Source organism: Panthera tigris, chromosome D1 (genome assembly GCF_018350195.1).
Source record: "Panthera tigris isolate Pti1 chromosome D1, P.tigris_Pti1_mat1.1, whole genome shotgun sequence".
In the NCBI taxonomy this organism is placed as follows: domain Eukaryota; kingdom Metazoa; phylum Chordata; class Mammalia; order Carnivora; family Felidae; genus Panthera; species Panthera tigris.
This window is the reverse complement of record NC_056669.1, coordinates 17,046,830-17,063,100: the sequence shown is the minus strand read 5'-3', so window position 1 is coordinate 17,063,100 and position 16,271 is coordinate 17,046,830. Positions and strand designations below refer to the sequence as shown.

The 16,271-nt window shown below is 58.0% G+C and overlaps 1 protein-coding gene and 1 long non-coding RNA gene across 2 annotated transcripts in view; one reads left to right on the top strand and one right to left on the bottom strand.

Moving 5' to 3' along the window:
- The window catches only part of NECTIN1 (nectin cell adhesion molecule 1), a 58,613-nt gene that overhangs the window by 4,651 nt on the left and 37,691 nt on the right, over positions 1–16,271 (top strand). The window lies entirely within an intron of this gene.
- LOC122231104 lies at positions 10,159–12,518 on the bottom strand. Its single transcript, XR_006208249.1, has 2 exons — positions 12,321–12,518; positions 10,159–10,428 (listed from the first exon to the last, which is right to left on the bottom strand). It is a non-coding gene; the product is annotated as an uncharacterized LOC122231104 (long non-coding RNA).

Below are 16,271 nucleotides of genomic sequence, written 5' to 3'. Positions count from 1 at the left end.
CCTAGAAGGCTGGGAGGGGCCCCGGGAGATAGGTTTGCAGCTACTCATTGGGCATCTTTACTTTGTGCCTGAACACTTGGGGGAAAGGGGATCATCTGAGGAGAAAGGTGGCCAACTCTGGGCATTTTAAAAGGGGCAGGAGTGCGGGTTTGGGTCCTCCACGAAAATAGCCCCGTGGAACCAACCACAGGCGTACTCAGGTCGGCAACATACACGTGCCTGGAACCACCCTGGGCTCCGTGCAGCAGAATGGGAGAGCCCCCTGAGAGGGAATGAGGGGCGAGAGGCAGGGAAGAACTTTGCCTGTCCTGGGAACCCAGGACCCCGTGCCCAAGACCGGCTGGCAGGTGTTTCTCCCCCACGATGCCCGCCCCTCTCCATAGAGACCAGGTCCGCGGAGCCAGCAGCAGATGTGCTGGCGGGGGCAGGAGGTAACTTAAGATCTGAGCAGGGATCGCTTTGCAGAGGGAATGCCCTGCGTTGGAGATAACACCCCTTAGTCCAGTTAACCCTTGAAACTCTGGATTGTGCTGATCTGGGAGGTGGGGGGAGGGAAGGGGTGGGAAGAAAACACATCAAGCCTAGCACCTGAACCCTGACCCGTTCCCGAAGGACAGATGAACACAGTGCAATAGGAGAGACCCGACAAGGACACAAAGGAAGTCTTCCTGGTGGCAGATGACGGGCTCTTTACTTTAGGGCAGTGGATAATCCCAAGGTTTATCCTTGAATGGGGGAGGGGAGCAATGGTATGTATTCCCCCCCGCCCCGCCCCGGGCTCATGGGATCTGTGCCTTTCACAGTCTTCTAAGGCAAGGAAACAGCGGTCTCGGGCCCTAGTTCTGAGAGAGCGGCAGACGGCTTGGGTCCTCTCCCTGCAGCCTAGGAAGGACCCCATCGTGGCCACCCAGCATAGTGAGACAGCAGAGTGCAGCCAGGTGGACTGGGTTTGAATCCCAGCTCTCCTACTTGCTGGCTGAGTGGCTAAGTTACTTTGTAAGCCTCAGTTTTTCCCATCTGTAAAATGGGTTTCTGTTAATACAGATTCCAGAGGTTGTGAAGTGTAGATGGACAATAAAGTATGAAAAGTGCTTACTTAGCTCGTCGCCCGGCCTGTGATAAACATGCAGTAAAGTGGCAGCTACTCCTATTCTCCACGCCCGTCCTCTGAGTGGTCCCGGCGCCCTCTCAGCTGCCAGCTGGGCAGTGGCCACTTTGTACTCCCTTGAGAAAGAGCCACTCAGCTGCCTGCCCAGTGCTGACCTCTCTTCCCTTGTCGCCAACCGGCAGCTGCTCATTGAGCCCCGCCTGGAAATGAGGGCAGGGGCTGCAGCAGCCCCTGGGGGCTCAGATGGCCTGGTGGGCTCCAGGCACCTGCGCGCCCGACCCCGGTGGTCGTGTACTCACAAGCAGCAGGTGCTGTGTGGTCTTTGCTCTGCAGCCTGTCACCAGGGACTCTCCCCGGCACCCTCCTCACTCCCTGGCTACATCTGGAGTACTGGCTGTGGTAGAAGCCGGGGCCGGCAGGGAGGGCCTGGGGCTCAGCCCCTGCCTTCCTTCAAAATTCCACGTTTGGGGGAAGGGTGGGCAGCACGACCCTCTCTCCCGCAGCCCACTCATCTGGCAAGACGGTACAGCCAGATAGAGCATCCCTCCTGGCGTCACCCCCTTCTCACTGGCAGGAAGCCCTCTTCCAGTTTCTCCCCAGTAGCCCCGGGGAGAATGGTATTCCTGGCCCTTCCATTTCACAGATGAGGAAAGTGAGTCAGGCTTAGTCATTTGCTGACCATCTCAAGCCAGGGAGGCCAAATCAGGTGCCAGAACTTGTGACTTCAAATCCAGTAGATGAGGGAGATGACACAGGCTGAGATGCACCGATACAGAAGAGGCTGAGCCGGGCCACCACAGAACGTGTCCCGTGAGACGGTCATTCACTTCACCAGCCACCACCATTCTCCCCCTACAACAAGCCAGAGCTCCCTGGGGAATGGAGGGAAAAGGGGAGGACATAGGTTGGAGGGTGGCCCAGCCGGAGGGAGCTGACCGTGGAGCCCAGGTCGGCACGCCCAGCAAGAACAGCTAGGGGAGCCAGGGAGAACAGTGTCCCTCTGGAAGCTAGAGCATCACCCCCTGGAGATCTAGCCTGAGACATGGGCAGGGCCCTGAGGTATGAGCACAGAGCCCCAGGGCACAGGCAGGCACTGGGGCAGAGAGTGGCGCTCCGAGAGCACGCGGACGCACAGAGCCACAGAGAGGGGAAGGGGTGAGATTTGGCAGGCAGAGCGGACTCCCTCTCCTGGGCCACTCCCCGCCCCGCTCTGGCCTGCACAGACCCCAATGTCATTCCCAGTTTATGAGGAGTCTCATTACCAAGCCACAGACAATAAAACCCGCCCGGCCACTCTGGCCCGGATCTCATTAGAGGACATTAGTTCCACTGGCTGGTAGCTCCACTGGGAGACAGCGGCAGGCGTGGCCCAGGAAGCAAAGCAGGCCAGTGGCCATGGGCATGAGAAGGTCCCATTGGGAGTTGGAGTTCGATCTGTGGGCTTAAATGGAGTTCTTTGCCTCCCCGTTCCCTGTCCTGGAATGTGTGCTCCCCAAAGCTGCAAACACAGGTTCCCTCCTGCCCACTCGAATCCCCAGTTCTGTCCCCTGCCTGAAGGGGAGAAGCACACGCTCCCTCCAGGGCTGTTCGTAGGAGCCCGCCTTGTCTGGCACGAGCTGGCTGAGAAGCTTAGCAAAACACCATCCTGCGGAGGGGGGCCTTGGGGTCAGGGGACGGCTCCCCACGCTCACCCGTAGGTCTGAGAGTCACATCCCAGCAGTAGAGATGAGTTTGGCTTCCTCACGGCCACGCTGGCTTGAGAATCCTGGCCCATCCTCCTGCCCCGTGGGGGTGGAGACCTGGGGACCCCACGGTGGAAACATTTTTCCTCCCTGAAGATGCACTTCTGTCACCTGACAGCTAGGACAGGGTCTCACCGGTCTCACACCGCTCCCTGAGGTGGGGTAACTTGTCCACAGTTGCTGTGACGGAGGCTTGGGTGCCGTCATGGGGTTCTCCCCACCAGAGCCGGGATTATTTCTCGCTCAGCAGAGTCGAGTGCCTGTCGACAGCCCGGCTCCTCTCTGCCTCTGCCTTCCCCTCTCCGCTTTATCTTGATCTCTCTTTTCCTACAATCCTCCGCATATACCTGCTGGTCACCAGAATACCACCGGGGCTCAGTGGTCATCACCATAAAAAACAAGCCCAGAGCAAAGGAAAGCTCGCCCCTTCCTGGTACCTCCGTCTTGTGGAGGAAAAGTAAGCGACAGGCGCAAATAACTTGTTCTTAGCGCACACGAGCTCACTTGGTACGCTTCCATGGAGGGTCACACAGGCCAGCCCACGCTTTGGCGCATGAGCTGGTTTGCCCGCCAAATGAGTCAGCGGAGCTGGGAGGGCCGATCTGTTTGGGCAGACGCGAGTCCGCCTCGCTCTGGAGAAAAGGGGACTAGAGACCTGTACTGGCTCCTGGGGCTCCCCCGTAGGGCCCTAGTCTCGAGCCGGTCTGGAGTGCTGGCCCCAAGGGGGATCGGTGAGGCTGCCTCCATGCGCTCTGGTTCCTGGGGCCCGAGCCGCGCCCCCAGCACGCCCTCCCTCAGTCCTGGTATCTTGTGGGCAAATGCTGCCAGCCTGCTAGGACAAAGAAAGTTAGAGAAGGTGCCTCAGAGCCAAGCCAGCCTTGCCACCACTTGATATGGGCCCCACCTCGGGAGGGGCTGTTAGTAGCGCCCTTGTTCACGGGACTGTTGCCACAGCCCCTGCCTCCTGGCTCTCTGGCTCCAGTCTGCTCACACGGCTTCTTGGATGGATACACCTAAAGGGCACGTGAGAAAGACGCTCACAGGCCCAGAAGCATCCAATGGCTATCCCCTCCCTAGCTCCTCTCTCACTGCCCTCCCCCGCACGCCAGGCCCACCGAGCCACACACCCCTCTATTCATGTCCCACGTTTTCCCACCTCAGTGCCTTTGCACATGCCAGCACCCCCCCCCCCCCACCGCCTAAAGTTCTCCCTTCCTTCCCATATCTAAATACTGAGATCAAGAGCCACTTCTGTCATGAACCTCGTGACCCACCCCCTCTCCCAGCTGGGGATAACCTCTCCCATCTCAAAGCCCCCTGGCACCTCCTCCATGCCCCCTATGGCATTAACCACTCTGCATCTTGCTGTATAGTTATTTGAGCCTGGGGTTTTTCTTCTCCCCAAGACCAAGAGCTCCAAAAGGACAAGTCCACTGCTGATGGATCTCGGTGTCCCCGGGGCCTAGTACAGGCTTGGCCACATCGTGGGCCAGGTGGATACATGGTTGGTTGTTTGGGCAGCTGATGACGATGGTGGTGATAACAAACTTTATATTGAGACTTCTTGGGTGCCCGACACTGTTATAAACACCTCACATGTAATCACCGACTTAATCTTCATTACCACTCATGTAGAGGGCCCTTCTCTTCTCCCTTTTTTCACACGTGGAAAGATGAGGCCCAGGCAAAGGTTAGACCACCCGCCCGTGGTCCCACAGCTACTAGGTGGCAGAGCCGGGATTCAGCTCCAGGAAGTCGGGCCCAGTGTCCGCGATCATACCGCTTAGCTAAGCTGCCTCTCTCCTGGGTGGATGGGTGACGGAGAAAGACGGCTTACCACTCCTGGACTAACACAAGACCCTGCGTCCGGGATGCCCACCACCCTCGTATATCGCTCAGCGCCCCCTGCTCCCTTTGATGGCGCAGGAATAACCTGGTGCGGCCCTGGAGCGGGTGAGGTTATTAGTGCCCATCATCAGAGTCTCGGTGGTCATTACTGTGTCCTTGGATACCTTACAGGTGCTCGAAGTAACAACCATTGCACTGCTGGTAGATTCCACTGCAGTCCCTGTTTTCTCTTGGGAGTGTGAATGTGGCTCTGCTGGAAAGAAATGTCTCAATGTCATCACTGTTTCATCCGCTGAGCTTCTGGGTATCACTGATGCCACCTGCGGGGGGAGGGGGGGGCTCCTCCCATGCTTCACTGACGAGACTAGGGCCAGGTGGAACAGCTTCTCCCAAAGAAGCCGCCTGGAACTATCCGCAGCGGGTGTTCCCAGGCAAGCCCCTGGTCCTGGGTGGGTCCGCAGCTCAGCAAGCTGATCCTATGCCAGTGCCTATCCAAAGCTTCTGGAAGGTTCTGGTCTCGCAGGCCCTCACCCAGAGATCCCAAAAGATGGCAAGGGAGGGGCCCCTACCTGGGGAGGTGGGGAGGATTTAGGGTGTTCACTTGTGCTGGCTGCTTTGATCCCCTGGGATGAAAGGGCCGGTGCTTCCTCTGCCCGAGGCAGGTTCAGAGCAGGGAGCTGAGGACAGAGGCCTGGCAGCCACGGAGCCGAGCCGGCTTAGAGAACTATCCCAGGGAAGAGGGTCGTGGGAGCAGAAAAATCAAAACGCTCTCTGGACGTTGTGGCTGAGGACTAAGCGACCTCCAGATCGCCCACATGCAGATTGTCCTCTGGAGGGTGACCCCGGGCCGATGCTCCGCTCGGCACACCCTGACCCCGCACATCACCACGTGGACTCAGGCCTCACAAACTTGCTTAATTAGGAGGGTAACTGGGCTGCAAAACAGTCATCTGATAGGTTTCGACGCCAAAGAGAAATTCCTCCTAGACCCTCTGCTGTTCTAGATTATCCATGCTCCGTTAGCTTGAATTACGGCGCGGCCTCTGTGGCCCAGACACAGGCCAGCGCTATGCGATTGGTTCCTGGGCCCGGAATCTGCCCGGCGCCCAGGAAGTGCTTGGAAGGAATAGTAGGATGGAGGGCTCCGGACCCACCTGGCCCCCATCCAAACCTAAGGAGGAGCGCCCTTTGTCGGCACCAAGGGACCCGCATTGCCCTGGGCCCGCGGATGCCCAGCCGCACTCTCGAGCCACACCACCTCCGTGCCCCTCTTCTCTACCCTGTGGGCCAGATGTCCTCCGAGAGTTTGGTGTCAGTGGCAGAAGCTTCCTGCGGTGGCTACTGGGTAAAAATTGAAGCAGGGGCAGGGACAGCCTCCTCCTGAGTGTATATAAGATCAGAGCACAGCAGCCACACTGCACCGGATTATTTTATTATGATTGCCCACCTCCCCCGCCCCCCGAACTGTCCTCCATCTCATTGGCCTAGATAGCTACATCTCTCAGAATGATGGATGGGCTGCCTCCCCCTTCCCAGGCAGGGTGGCCAGCCCTGCTACCGAGCCGCCCTCCTACCCAGCCCCTTCCCAGATTTATTCCCTGTGTTTATGGTGCCCGGAGAGTAATCAGTGTCCTGGGCCGGCTGAGCTCTCTGATTATCTCCATTCGGCTGATAGATGGGCCTTTGGGGAACTTAGGCAACAGCCCCCCACTCCCCGTGCCTGCCCCAGCCCGCCCGGCACCCTTCCCAACCTGAGTCACCTCCCCAGAGTCAGATGATGGGCCTCCCTGCCCCTACCAAAGGGGTGGCAATGGGGGAGGGAGGCCGCAACGTCCGTAGGACCCACCTCTTGGCACTGTGGCAGCGATAAGCGGGAAGGGTCTCTGTGGCTCTCCCTTCCTCCCAGAGAGCCTGGAGCAGGGGCAGACAGAGCCACCAGGCCACTTTGCTGGGGACCAGCGCCCCCCCCCCCCCCCGACTCAGAAACATCCTGCCCAGGAAATGGCTCGATTCTCCTCTCCCACCTTCTCACTCCATCACTCCTACCCCCTCGGCACTTGTGTATACAGCTCGAGCTGTAATGATAATTTGTGCTGCTTTATGTGTTTCTTTACAAGTGTTTTTATGTCCTCTGTGTGTGTATGAGAGAGGTTTATGGTGTGTGTGTGTGTGTGTGTGTGTGTGTGTGTGTGTGTGTGTGCGCGCGCGCGCGTACGCGCTCCCGATTAGACTCTGATTGCCATCTTCTCCCCCACAGAGGCAGGGGGCTCTTCCCCGGCTGGGGGAGGGGAATGGGCAGAGCCTGGATACTGGGGGGCAGGGGCAGGAAGTTGGGGGGAGAGGCAGGCAATCAAAGACGATGACCGTCAGAGGCAGGGTCTGCACTGCCCCCCAGCCGCCAGTTAGAGAATGCAGAAGGTCAATCTTGGATAATTGTTTTGTCTATAGGATCACAAACAACTGGTTTGACTGTTTCCTCCCCAGCAAATTGAACCCACCGGCTGCATTGGAACCACGTGGTCCCCGTCTCTTATCACTTACGTGCGCCCTCACGCGTATCTGCGTCTCGTCTCCTCTAAACTTGAGTTCCCTTCCCTGGAAAGCAGGGATGTGATGAGAGGTTTAGAAAAGGTAAATAATGCATGTGGTGTGATGAACACAGTGCCTGCTCCAGAGCGAGCCTGCACACCACTTGGTTATTGTTAGGTGCTGCTGGCCCGGGGAGCCTCCATCGAGGGGAGGGGCAGTTCCCTGGGACCGGGGCAGCCTGGCCCAGCACACTGCAGGGGTCCCTCGGCTGAGTTCCTGTCACTCCTCAACTTGGCCTAACAGGGGACGGCACCTGCCCTCTGACCTGACACACAGCAGGTGACAGCTGAGGGTGCCCTCTCTTAGTGGCCACAGGACAGCGGCCTGGCTGGGAGATGGAGAGAAGGAGCTGGGGCCTTGTAGGGTCGGCCCAAGTAAACCTATCACTCCTCCTAAGCCTTCCCTGCTGGGCTGTGAAGGGGCTAGGGACAGGGAGTGCGTTCTCCTGCCCCCTTGCAGGCGGGTTAAATTTCTGAGCCTATGCGTTCCCCTCCCCTCCCATCCTCGGGTCCAAAAAGAGCCTCCCAGCTATCAGCTGAGGGTACCTCCCTTCCCTGCAGGGGAAGATAACTCCCTTCCCTGTGGAGGATAGACTGGGTAAGTCAGGAGAAACCTGGCATTGGAAGGAGAGTCAAATGATCCTTCTTAAAACCCCTCAACTGCAGCGCTACCAGCTGGTTGAACATCCAGCTTCAGCATGAATACCTCCAACGATGGGGAACTCACCACCCTACGTGGATGCCCCTACAGCTCTCACTGCCCCAGATTCTTCCTCACACGGAGTTGAAGTCTGCATGCCTGAAGCTCCCACCCATTAATCCTGCTTCTTCTGCCCACTTGGGATCGTGTGGAGCGCGTCTGATCTTGCACGTGATATACTTCAGGCATTAAAGAGGGTCTCCAGCTCTCAGTTTTCTCTCCCACGAGTGCTTTTGACCAGGTCTGACACGCTCTCTCGATCCCCGGTGGCCGGTGTGATGCCCCAAATACGGCTGACCTGCCCGAGGATTTTGGCCTAGGATTCCCCAGCCACTACAACCACCCTAGGATCCGGGAGTTGGCACAGTGGGTCGGCTGCCTTCACGCCTCCCCACCTCCACCTCACCCCTTCCGAACCCTGTTTTCCTTTGGATTAACAATAAATTGCAGTGAAAGATCCGCTTATCTCCAGCGGGAATTAAGGAATTAAGTTGGTGATGGGGAGAGAAGGGCCTGAGAAAGGGAGCATATTGCACAGATTCAGGGCATAGGGAGGACAGCGGGGAGGGCAGTGGGGAAGGGCCGCCTGCCGTCACTGTCACTTTGCCCTGGAGACAGCAGGAGCAGCCCCTAATTCTCCCAGCAGCCTGTGCCCTGATGGGGACGGGTGGGGGCCAGTTGGAATGGGTGTGGTCACCGTGGGAGGCAGTGCACCACAGGGACGCGCACATGGGGTGATCTCCTGGCAGCCTCTCGTGTCGCCCATTAGCGCCTCACGACATGGGGCAGCGGCTCCATGGCATGTCGCGGCACTAAGGGCGAGCTGGGGCATGTGGCCGGGTGAGGCACCGCACCCCGCTGTCTGACACTGTGATACGGAGGCCGTGATATGGTCCACCACCCTGCAGGCAGTTCATCGGTACCATCCAGGCACTACATAGCCCGTAGGCAGACCCTTGTGACCCACTTTGTTTCTCAGTTGAGACTGAATTAACCATGGCTTCCTGTGGCCCGTTGTTAGATGAGGCTCTCGCCCCTGGAGCATCTGGGCTTCCCTGAATCCTGAAGGTAACCCAGCAGCCTCCCTCCTGAACCCCAGCATGCCTCTGCCCTTCTCAGCTCCAGTGCCCCTGCCCAAAGCCCGGGAGGCTCAGCTTGGAACCCCTTCTCCCACGTCCCCGAGGCTTCCCGATCCCTGCCACCCTCCCTGTCACCAGACCCCTCCCTAGCAGCACATTTGGGAGCTCCCCTCCCTCCTTTTCCCTACTCCTCCGGCCTCCCCCGCCCCTGCCAAACCCTGAGGCTGAGCAGGGAGAGATAAGGGGCTGAGCTACCCTCCAGAGGGTGAGGGTGGGGGTTGGAGGCCAAGAGGGGATGGATCCCAAGGACCGCTGGCTGCCTTCGGGTCCTCCAGACTAAGCATGGGACCTGCCCCAAATAATAGTTTCAATCACTTGTCATCCTAGTCTCTCCCGACACCCTCCCAGGGCTGGGAGTGGGGGTTGATATTCAATAGCAGCCGCCACCTCTGGGAAGGGCACCGGGAGATAAAATGCAAGGCCAGGCCTGGAGATAGTCTCCACGCTAGGAGGAGGGGCAGGGAGATCTAGGGATGCTTGGGATTCAACACCGGTGAAGGGGTGAAGCCAGAAATGGGGCGCTCAAGTCCAAGAGTCTAGCTGGTTAATAATTAGTAGCTCTGGTTAATCATTAGTGTTTTTCCCCCAATTTCAGCTCCCCCACCCCCACCTTCTAGGCTCTGCCCAGGCCTCTGAAAAAGAAGCCCCCACCTCCGCCCCTGCCCCGGGCCGCCACCTCCCCCCTGTCCCCTCCCCCCCAGCTGGTTTCTGGTCCCTGGAGCCAGTGTGGTATTTAATCTTCAAGAGAGATTAGTGGCCTGTTTTAGCCAGCCTCCCCCCACAAGCTCTTTGGATGCCCCTAGATATTTCCTGCTGGGAGGGCGGGCCCCACGACCACCCCAGAAGGCATCTCCTTAGCAGGGCCCCTGGCCTCTGTTGACTCACTTGGCTGACCTTGCCGCTGGCCAGGCAGGGTCCTGGGGTGACCCTGTGGGTAATGCTTCCCTAATCCTTTAGGTGAGGTCAGTTAGTCAACAGATGTTTATCTATAGGTGCCAGGTCCCTTGTGTCAAGACAAAGTGCTTTCAGCAGCTCAAACAGAGGTTCAAGGCTTTATTAAAAGGCTAATGTGCCTCAGGGGGCACTTGAAGACCAGGTGACTCCCCAAGTGGAAACAGGATTGGAGGTTCAGGGTGAGGGGGAGAGGGGGCCACGCGTCCTTGAGCTTGGGCTTTGGGGCGACATTTTCATCTCCAACTGCTAGAAAACTTGCTGTTGGGCCGTGTGGGTTTCCAGGCCTCCTCCTCCATCCGGATCCTTGGTGCTATCCCACCCGATGGGTGCCGGAACAGTTCCTTGAGACCTGTTTTTATAAGGCGTGTGGTCAGGGGATGGGGAGGTGGGAAAGAGGAACCTCTCCCACCTGTTTCAATCCTTTGCGGGAGCTGGTAGGGAGGCCCGGCGCTCCAAACAGGTGTCATTCCTGTTCTCTGGGCACAGAGATGCACAGAGCGGTGCAGAGAATTTCCCGAGTGAGTAAACTAGGCACGGCGCTCTGAAGGGGACATGGGGTGGGGGTGGGGCCCTAATCTGGGCCCTGGAGCAGTGACCTTGAGGCTGAGAGCTGGAGTCTGAGTAGGAGTGGCTGAAGCGGCCCCTCCCCCGTCCACAACCACCACCCTCTGAGACATCCTGGGGGCCTCTCCCCATTCCTGGGGAGCCCGCACACCCCTGTCAGAGCAAGAAGTGTGATGTGTCACAGCCCTGCTCTGTCTGAAGCTCTCTCAAGCTCCCCAGTGCTAGTGACTTAAGTACAGACCCCATGGTCCACGTCGGGGTTTCTCAGCCCCAGCCAGCACTATCTGGACGTTTGGGGCCAGATAATTCCTTTTTATGTGGGACTATCCTGTGCACTGTAGGACGTTCGGTCTCTACCCAGTAGAAGCCAGCAGTGTCCTCCCTCACCCCCCACTGCGTGACACTTAAAAAATGCCTTTAGACATTGCTAAACGTCCCTGGGAGGCAGAGGCACCCCAGGTGAGAACCACTGGTCCAGGGTCTCACTGTAGCCAGAACCTCCTGCATGGTCTCGTACTTTCTGTCCTCCCCTCGCCCCAGACACGGAGCCCTTTGAAGGAGAGGGCTCAGCCTTAAGATCTCTGCAGGCCTTAGCTCGGTGCCTTGTACACAGTAGATGCTCCGTAATCGTACAGTAAACTGATGGGAGCTGGCTGGCTTCCCTCCTTCTCAGCCCCTAGTAAGCGACGATGAGGTTTCCTTCTTCTGCGCACCTCTCCGTGTTGTTGGCACTTTGCGTAACCCCCGTAGCCAAGATGTGCAAACTTCCGACGCTTCCCTTTCTCCTTCCTGACACCTCCCATACCCACCTCATGTTGTTTGCGGCAAACAAAAGCATCTTTTCTCGTGTCGTTCACATTTGCTAAGTATCTCCTGGGCATCGAGCCCTGGGGGGACCGGAGGGCGCTGTGGCTGCGTGTGTGAAGTCGGGCGTGGCTGTGTGCTTCCGCAGGCAGGTGCGTGCTGGCAGGTGTGTCCGTGTGTGGCGTCCAGACCCCACTCACGCTGAGCTCGTGCCCTCTGCTTGCTGTTTCTCACCTTTCACCCCACCAGGCCTTTGCTCTTGCTGTCCCTCTGCTTGGCGGGCCTTGCTTCGTGGCCTGGCAAGAATCCCCTGCCCCCAATTCATCATTTCCCCCCCAGTATCGTCATGGCACTTTCGAGCATTCTTGCCATAGCACATTGATCGCGTTAGTGGTTAATATTTCCTGTGTCCTTGAGCCTGGGACCATGTCGTGCATGCACGTGTGTGTGTGTGTGTGTGTGTGTGTGTGTGTTTGCAATTCCTACTTTCTTAATACATGTTTATTAAATAAATTGAAATAAATTGCTTACTTTATTTTCCAGAGTATTTTCTTTGTACTATTCTAAGCGTGTCTCTGATTAATGGCTTTGCGTAACCTTTCTGCGCGTGCCCTCATGGGTTTCTGTGCGTGTGCGTGTGCACGGACATGCGCACGTATACGTGTGCAGCACTGTTTCGTCGCACGTGGATGTTTGGGTGTACATGTGCGCGTGCATCTCTGTTCCAGCGTTTCTGTAGATTTAAATGTGTGTCCCCACCCCCACCCCCCGGTAGTGCCCCTCTCCAAGGTGGCATTCCCTCAACCTTTGCCAAGGGGTGAGGTTAGAGGGGACTGAGTGGGGACCCTCCTCCGGCCAGCTTTCTCCACCCACCTCCCAGAACGTCCTTCTGACCCCAGTCCCTGATCTGCCGGAAGGGATCGGGGGCTTCCTGTCCATCCTCGGGGAGCCCAGGGCGGGCAGGCTGGGTTGGGGGACAGAGCCCTCTGTGGCCTAGTCGCATACACCCCTTTCTCCATCCATCTCTGCCCGGTTTAATTGGAATTTGGCTAGTGGAGACCATCTGTTCTATTCCGCCTGTTTCCATGACAACCAAGTGGCTTGAGACTGAGGTTTGTAGTGAGAGAAGTGGCCTAGGGGATGCTGGGAAAAATCACTGAGGCCCTCCCCCTCACACCTGCTCCGCCTCGCCTTCTCCTCTCTGCCCTGCCCTCGCCCCCAAGCCCAGAGTAAGAATAAAGCTACTGCCCACCAGGGAGTCGGGAGGGCATCACCTTCCTTTCCCAGGCTGCTTTGGGCTTCCTCCGGCTTCCATTCACAAGCACTTGCCCCCATGCAGACCAGGGTGGGGGGTGGGAGGGGGGCTGGTCCTGCCCTCTGCCCGCCCTGGGACCAAAAGGAAAACCTGGAGACGTGAAAGCCTGCAGGTTTTCCTATAGTTTCAAGCTTCAGCCACCCCTGCCTCCAGACCTCTTCCTCACCCCATCCGAGTGTCAAAATCTTCAACCAAAGACTACACACACACACACACACACACACACACACACACACACACACCACTGTACAAGCATCAGAAATTTCAACCCACTTGTGATGGCTGATCCGTCTCCCCCCTTCCCCAATGCCGGTGTCCAGGGAACCCGAGTCCCCAGACCTTCTAGGTGACAGGGCTTTGAGAATGGGGTCCTTTGCTTCCCAACCTCGGGGGTGAGTGCTCCCTCACAGCCCTGTTATAGTCGCTCAGGACCACACACAAAGGACTCTGTCAGAGCACCTTGCTCCCCAGGGGCCTCCCTCTACCCCTGGTGCAGAGTGGGCCCCACCAAGTACGTGGCCCATAAAAGAGCTCAGAGCCCAGCAGAGAAACTGGTTGTCCCTGGGCTCCCAGGAGCTCAGACAGGCCCTGACACACTGGGATGTGAGTAAGGCTCCCTCTCTCCTATTTCTGGACAGTTCCGTTTTCACGGTGTTATTTTCTGCCCTAATTTCTCCGTCTATGGCAAAGCCGCTTCCCTGCCTGCTCTATTACCGGGGGACCTGCCTGTCTTCAAAATTAAGTGCTGTGGCTTGTCAGGTGACCTGTCTGTCGCTCAGGTCCCAGGCGAAAGGTGCCAGCCACACCTCTTGAGCATAGGGAGACGGGGAGCCTGCCCCAGATGGGGGGGTGGTCCCGGGATCTCTCCAGTGGCCTGCACCCTGCAGAAGGTCGTTGCTCGGAGCAGCTGTGCTGAGCGGGGACCTCTACATTTGAGGGTGCTGCAGCCTTGCCGAGGGTCTCCCAGTGGCCAGCCTGGGTCCGTCGGGGCAGTGGTGGTATCCAGCCCCCCACCATCCATTCTTCCAACCCCTGGCAACCACTAATCTACTTCTGCGCCTATGGATTTTCCTGTTCTGGACATTTCCTATAAATGGAATCACACCGTGTGGCCTTTTGGTGGCCGATGTCTTTCACTGTACATTCCATGTGCCTGCTTCTGTGTCACCACCCTGCTTAGAGAGTGTCGGCAGCCCCCCAGTTGCTACAGGGTGACATGCAGACTCTTGTCGCCTACAGAGCCCTCTTTAAACCAGCGCCCATCTCCCGCCCCATTCACCTCTGCACCAGGAGCCAATGCTCAGCGACATTCAGGCTGTAAAAGACGCTGTCCTGTTCCTGCTCCCTCTTCTCTCTCCGAGGGGCTCCTGCTTACCCTGCAAGACCCAGCTAAAAACCTCCCTCTCCTCCGATCCCTGCATCCCCCTCAGAATCGCTTTTCCTCTTGGACTCCCATCGCTTTTGGTTCGTACTTCAAAAAACAAACGAAACATAGCACTTAACTCGAGAATTATTTGTTTGCACGCCTGGGTTCCCTGCTAGACAGAGCCTCTGGAGAAAAAGAAAATGCCTTATCCTTTCTCATCCCTCTATCCATCCTCCCACCTCTTACCATCAGCCACCATGGCTGTCACCTCCACCCAAGGGAAGCTGGCCCGGTGCTTGACTCCGAGTATACACTCGGTAACACTTGAGAGATAAAGGCGAGGGAACTAGGAAAGCCAGAGCCGGTAGAGTTCATCTGGGAGAGGTGACCCCGGAGAAGGACCCGGAAGGAGGGGAGGTTTCGGCATCCTGACGTAGCAAAGACTGGCTGGGTGTGGCTGGGTCTGAGAGCTGCCTTCGTGTGGATGCTCAAGGTGACAGAAGGCGGGGAGGTGTCCTTCCCTGAGTTAGAAAGCCTTTGCGGAGCGGGGCGCCTGGGTCATCACTAGCATGGGAGATGGGGTGGAAAGTTTGGCAAAAGGGTGGAGGCCGAGTGGGGGAGGGGCAGCAAAAGAGAGCAGAGGGCGACCCTTAGCTAGAAAAGGAGAGCGGCGGGTACAGGAGAGGAAGGTACCCCAGCAGACGCAACAGCTTGTGCAAAGGCCCAGAGGCAAGGCAGAGCCTAAAATATCCTGGAGGAGAGAGCCTGGCATGGGGGAGGGGGAGGGCTGGCTGAAGCTCAGGCTGGTGGGATGAACGGGACCCCAGTTGCCCAGGGAGCTTTACGACGAGCTGAGCATAGTGACCTATGCACCTGTCTCTGATGAAAACCTCCCCGTCCTTCAAGGGCCACTTAAGGATGGACGGACTTTCCCTGACCACCCCAGCTGGCAAGGGTGGCTGTCCTCCGCACATGGAAACTACTAAAAGGCGAACGATGGGTTTTAAAACCCTCCCCTTCCTCAGCCAGCCCCACGGGGAGGAGTTGAAGGGCAGGGGCGGACTGGGGTTGCCTGCCACATCCTAGCTTTGTGCCTTGGACATCCTAGTCCGCTTCTCTGACCCTCAGTTTCTGCCCCTCTGAATGTTGACCACCTGAGCACGAAAGCGGGGTAACACCACCGACTCCAAGGATTCGATGAGCTGGGACATAGATGCTCTGAAGGGGCCGTGTGGGCCTTAACCCCCACGTGTGCTTATCAGCACAGCCAACCAAGTGAAGGAGCCGAGGCCCCTTCCCTCCTTGTCTTTTACGTCGTCGTTTCCAAAAGATTGGGAATGCTGACGGGGGCGGGTCCAGGCCGTGTGAAATGGGCTCGAAAGCCGTCATATTGGGGGTGGCCGGTGGATCACAAACACAGCCTTCACTCTCCAAGGGCAAGGGTGTGCAGAGAAAAGCTACAGTGGTGCTCCCCGGGGGGGCCGGTGAGGGGCTGGGGGCCGGGCCAGGTGTAGGACCCAGCCGAGGCCAGCAGCCTTCTCCACGGGGAGTCACCGGAGCCGCTGGCCCTCCCCACGGTGGCATCCAGTTCCCAAGGAGGGTGCCAAGCAGACCTTCTGCCCCTGCAGAAACAAAGCTGCCTAATTGCCTTTTAATCTGGGGATGTCGGTGTGCTCGTGTTGGTGCTGAATTGTAAGGGGAGATAATATCTTTCCCTTTGAGTGAAAAGTTATTTGATCTCTGTGTGTCAGAGGAAAGCCTGTGCCCAGGGAAGAGGTGGGACGGAAGGGAAAGGTGGAAGGGGAGGGTGCTGGCTTTATTTCTCCCAACAACTATCATAAATAAAGGAGAACAAGCATCTCTGTTGTCCTGGCTCAAGGCCATGGTTTTGTGGAGGGCTTTCTCCTCACCCCTGCCCCTCCCACCTCCCTTTCAGGCCCTGGATGGGAGGCCAGCTTGTCTGCAGGTAGGGGTGAGCAGCCAGCTGCCTCACCCGGAGAGGTGGGAGAGGTGGGCCCTTGAGACCCGGGTGCCCGCCCTGCCACACCCCCTGGGGCCTTGGCTGTCCCTCCCCAACTCTGCAGGGGCTGCTGAGCTGTCCCAGGTGATTGCGGTAGCCTCCCTGCCTCCCTCCCTTCCAGCC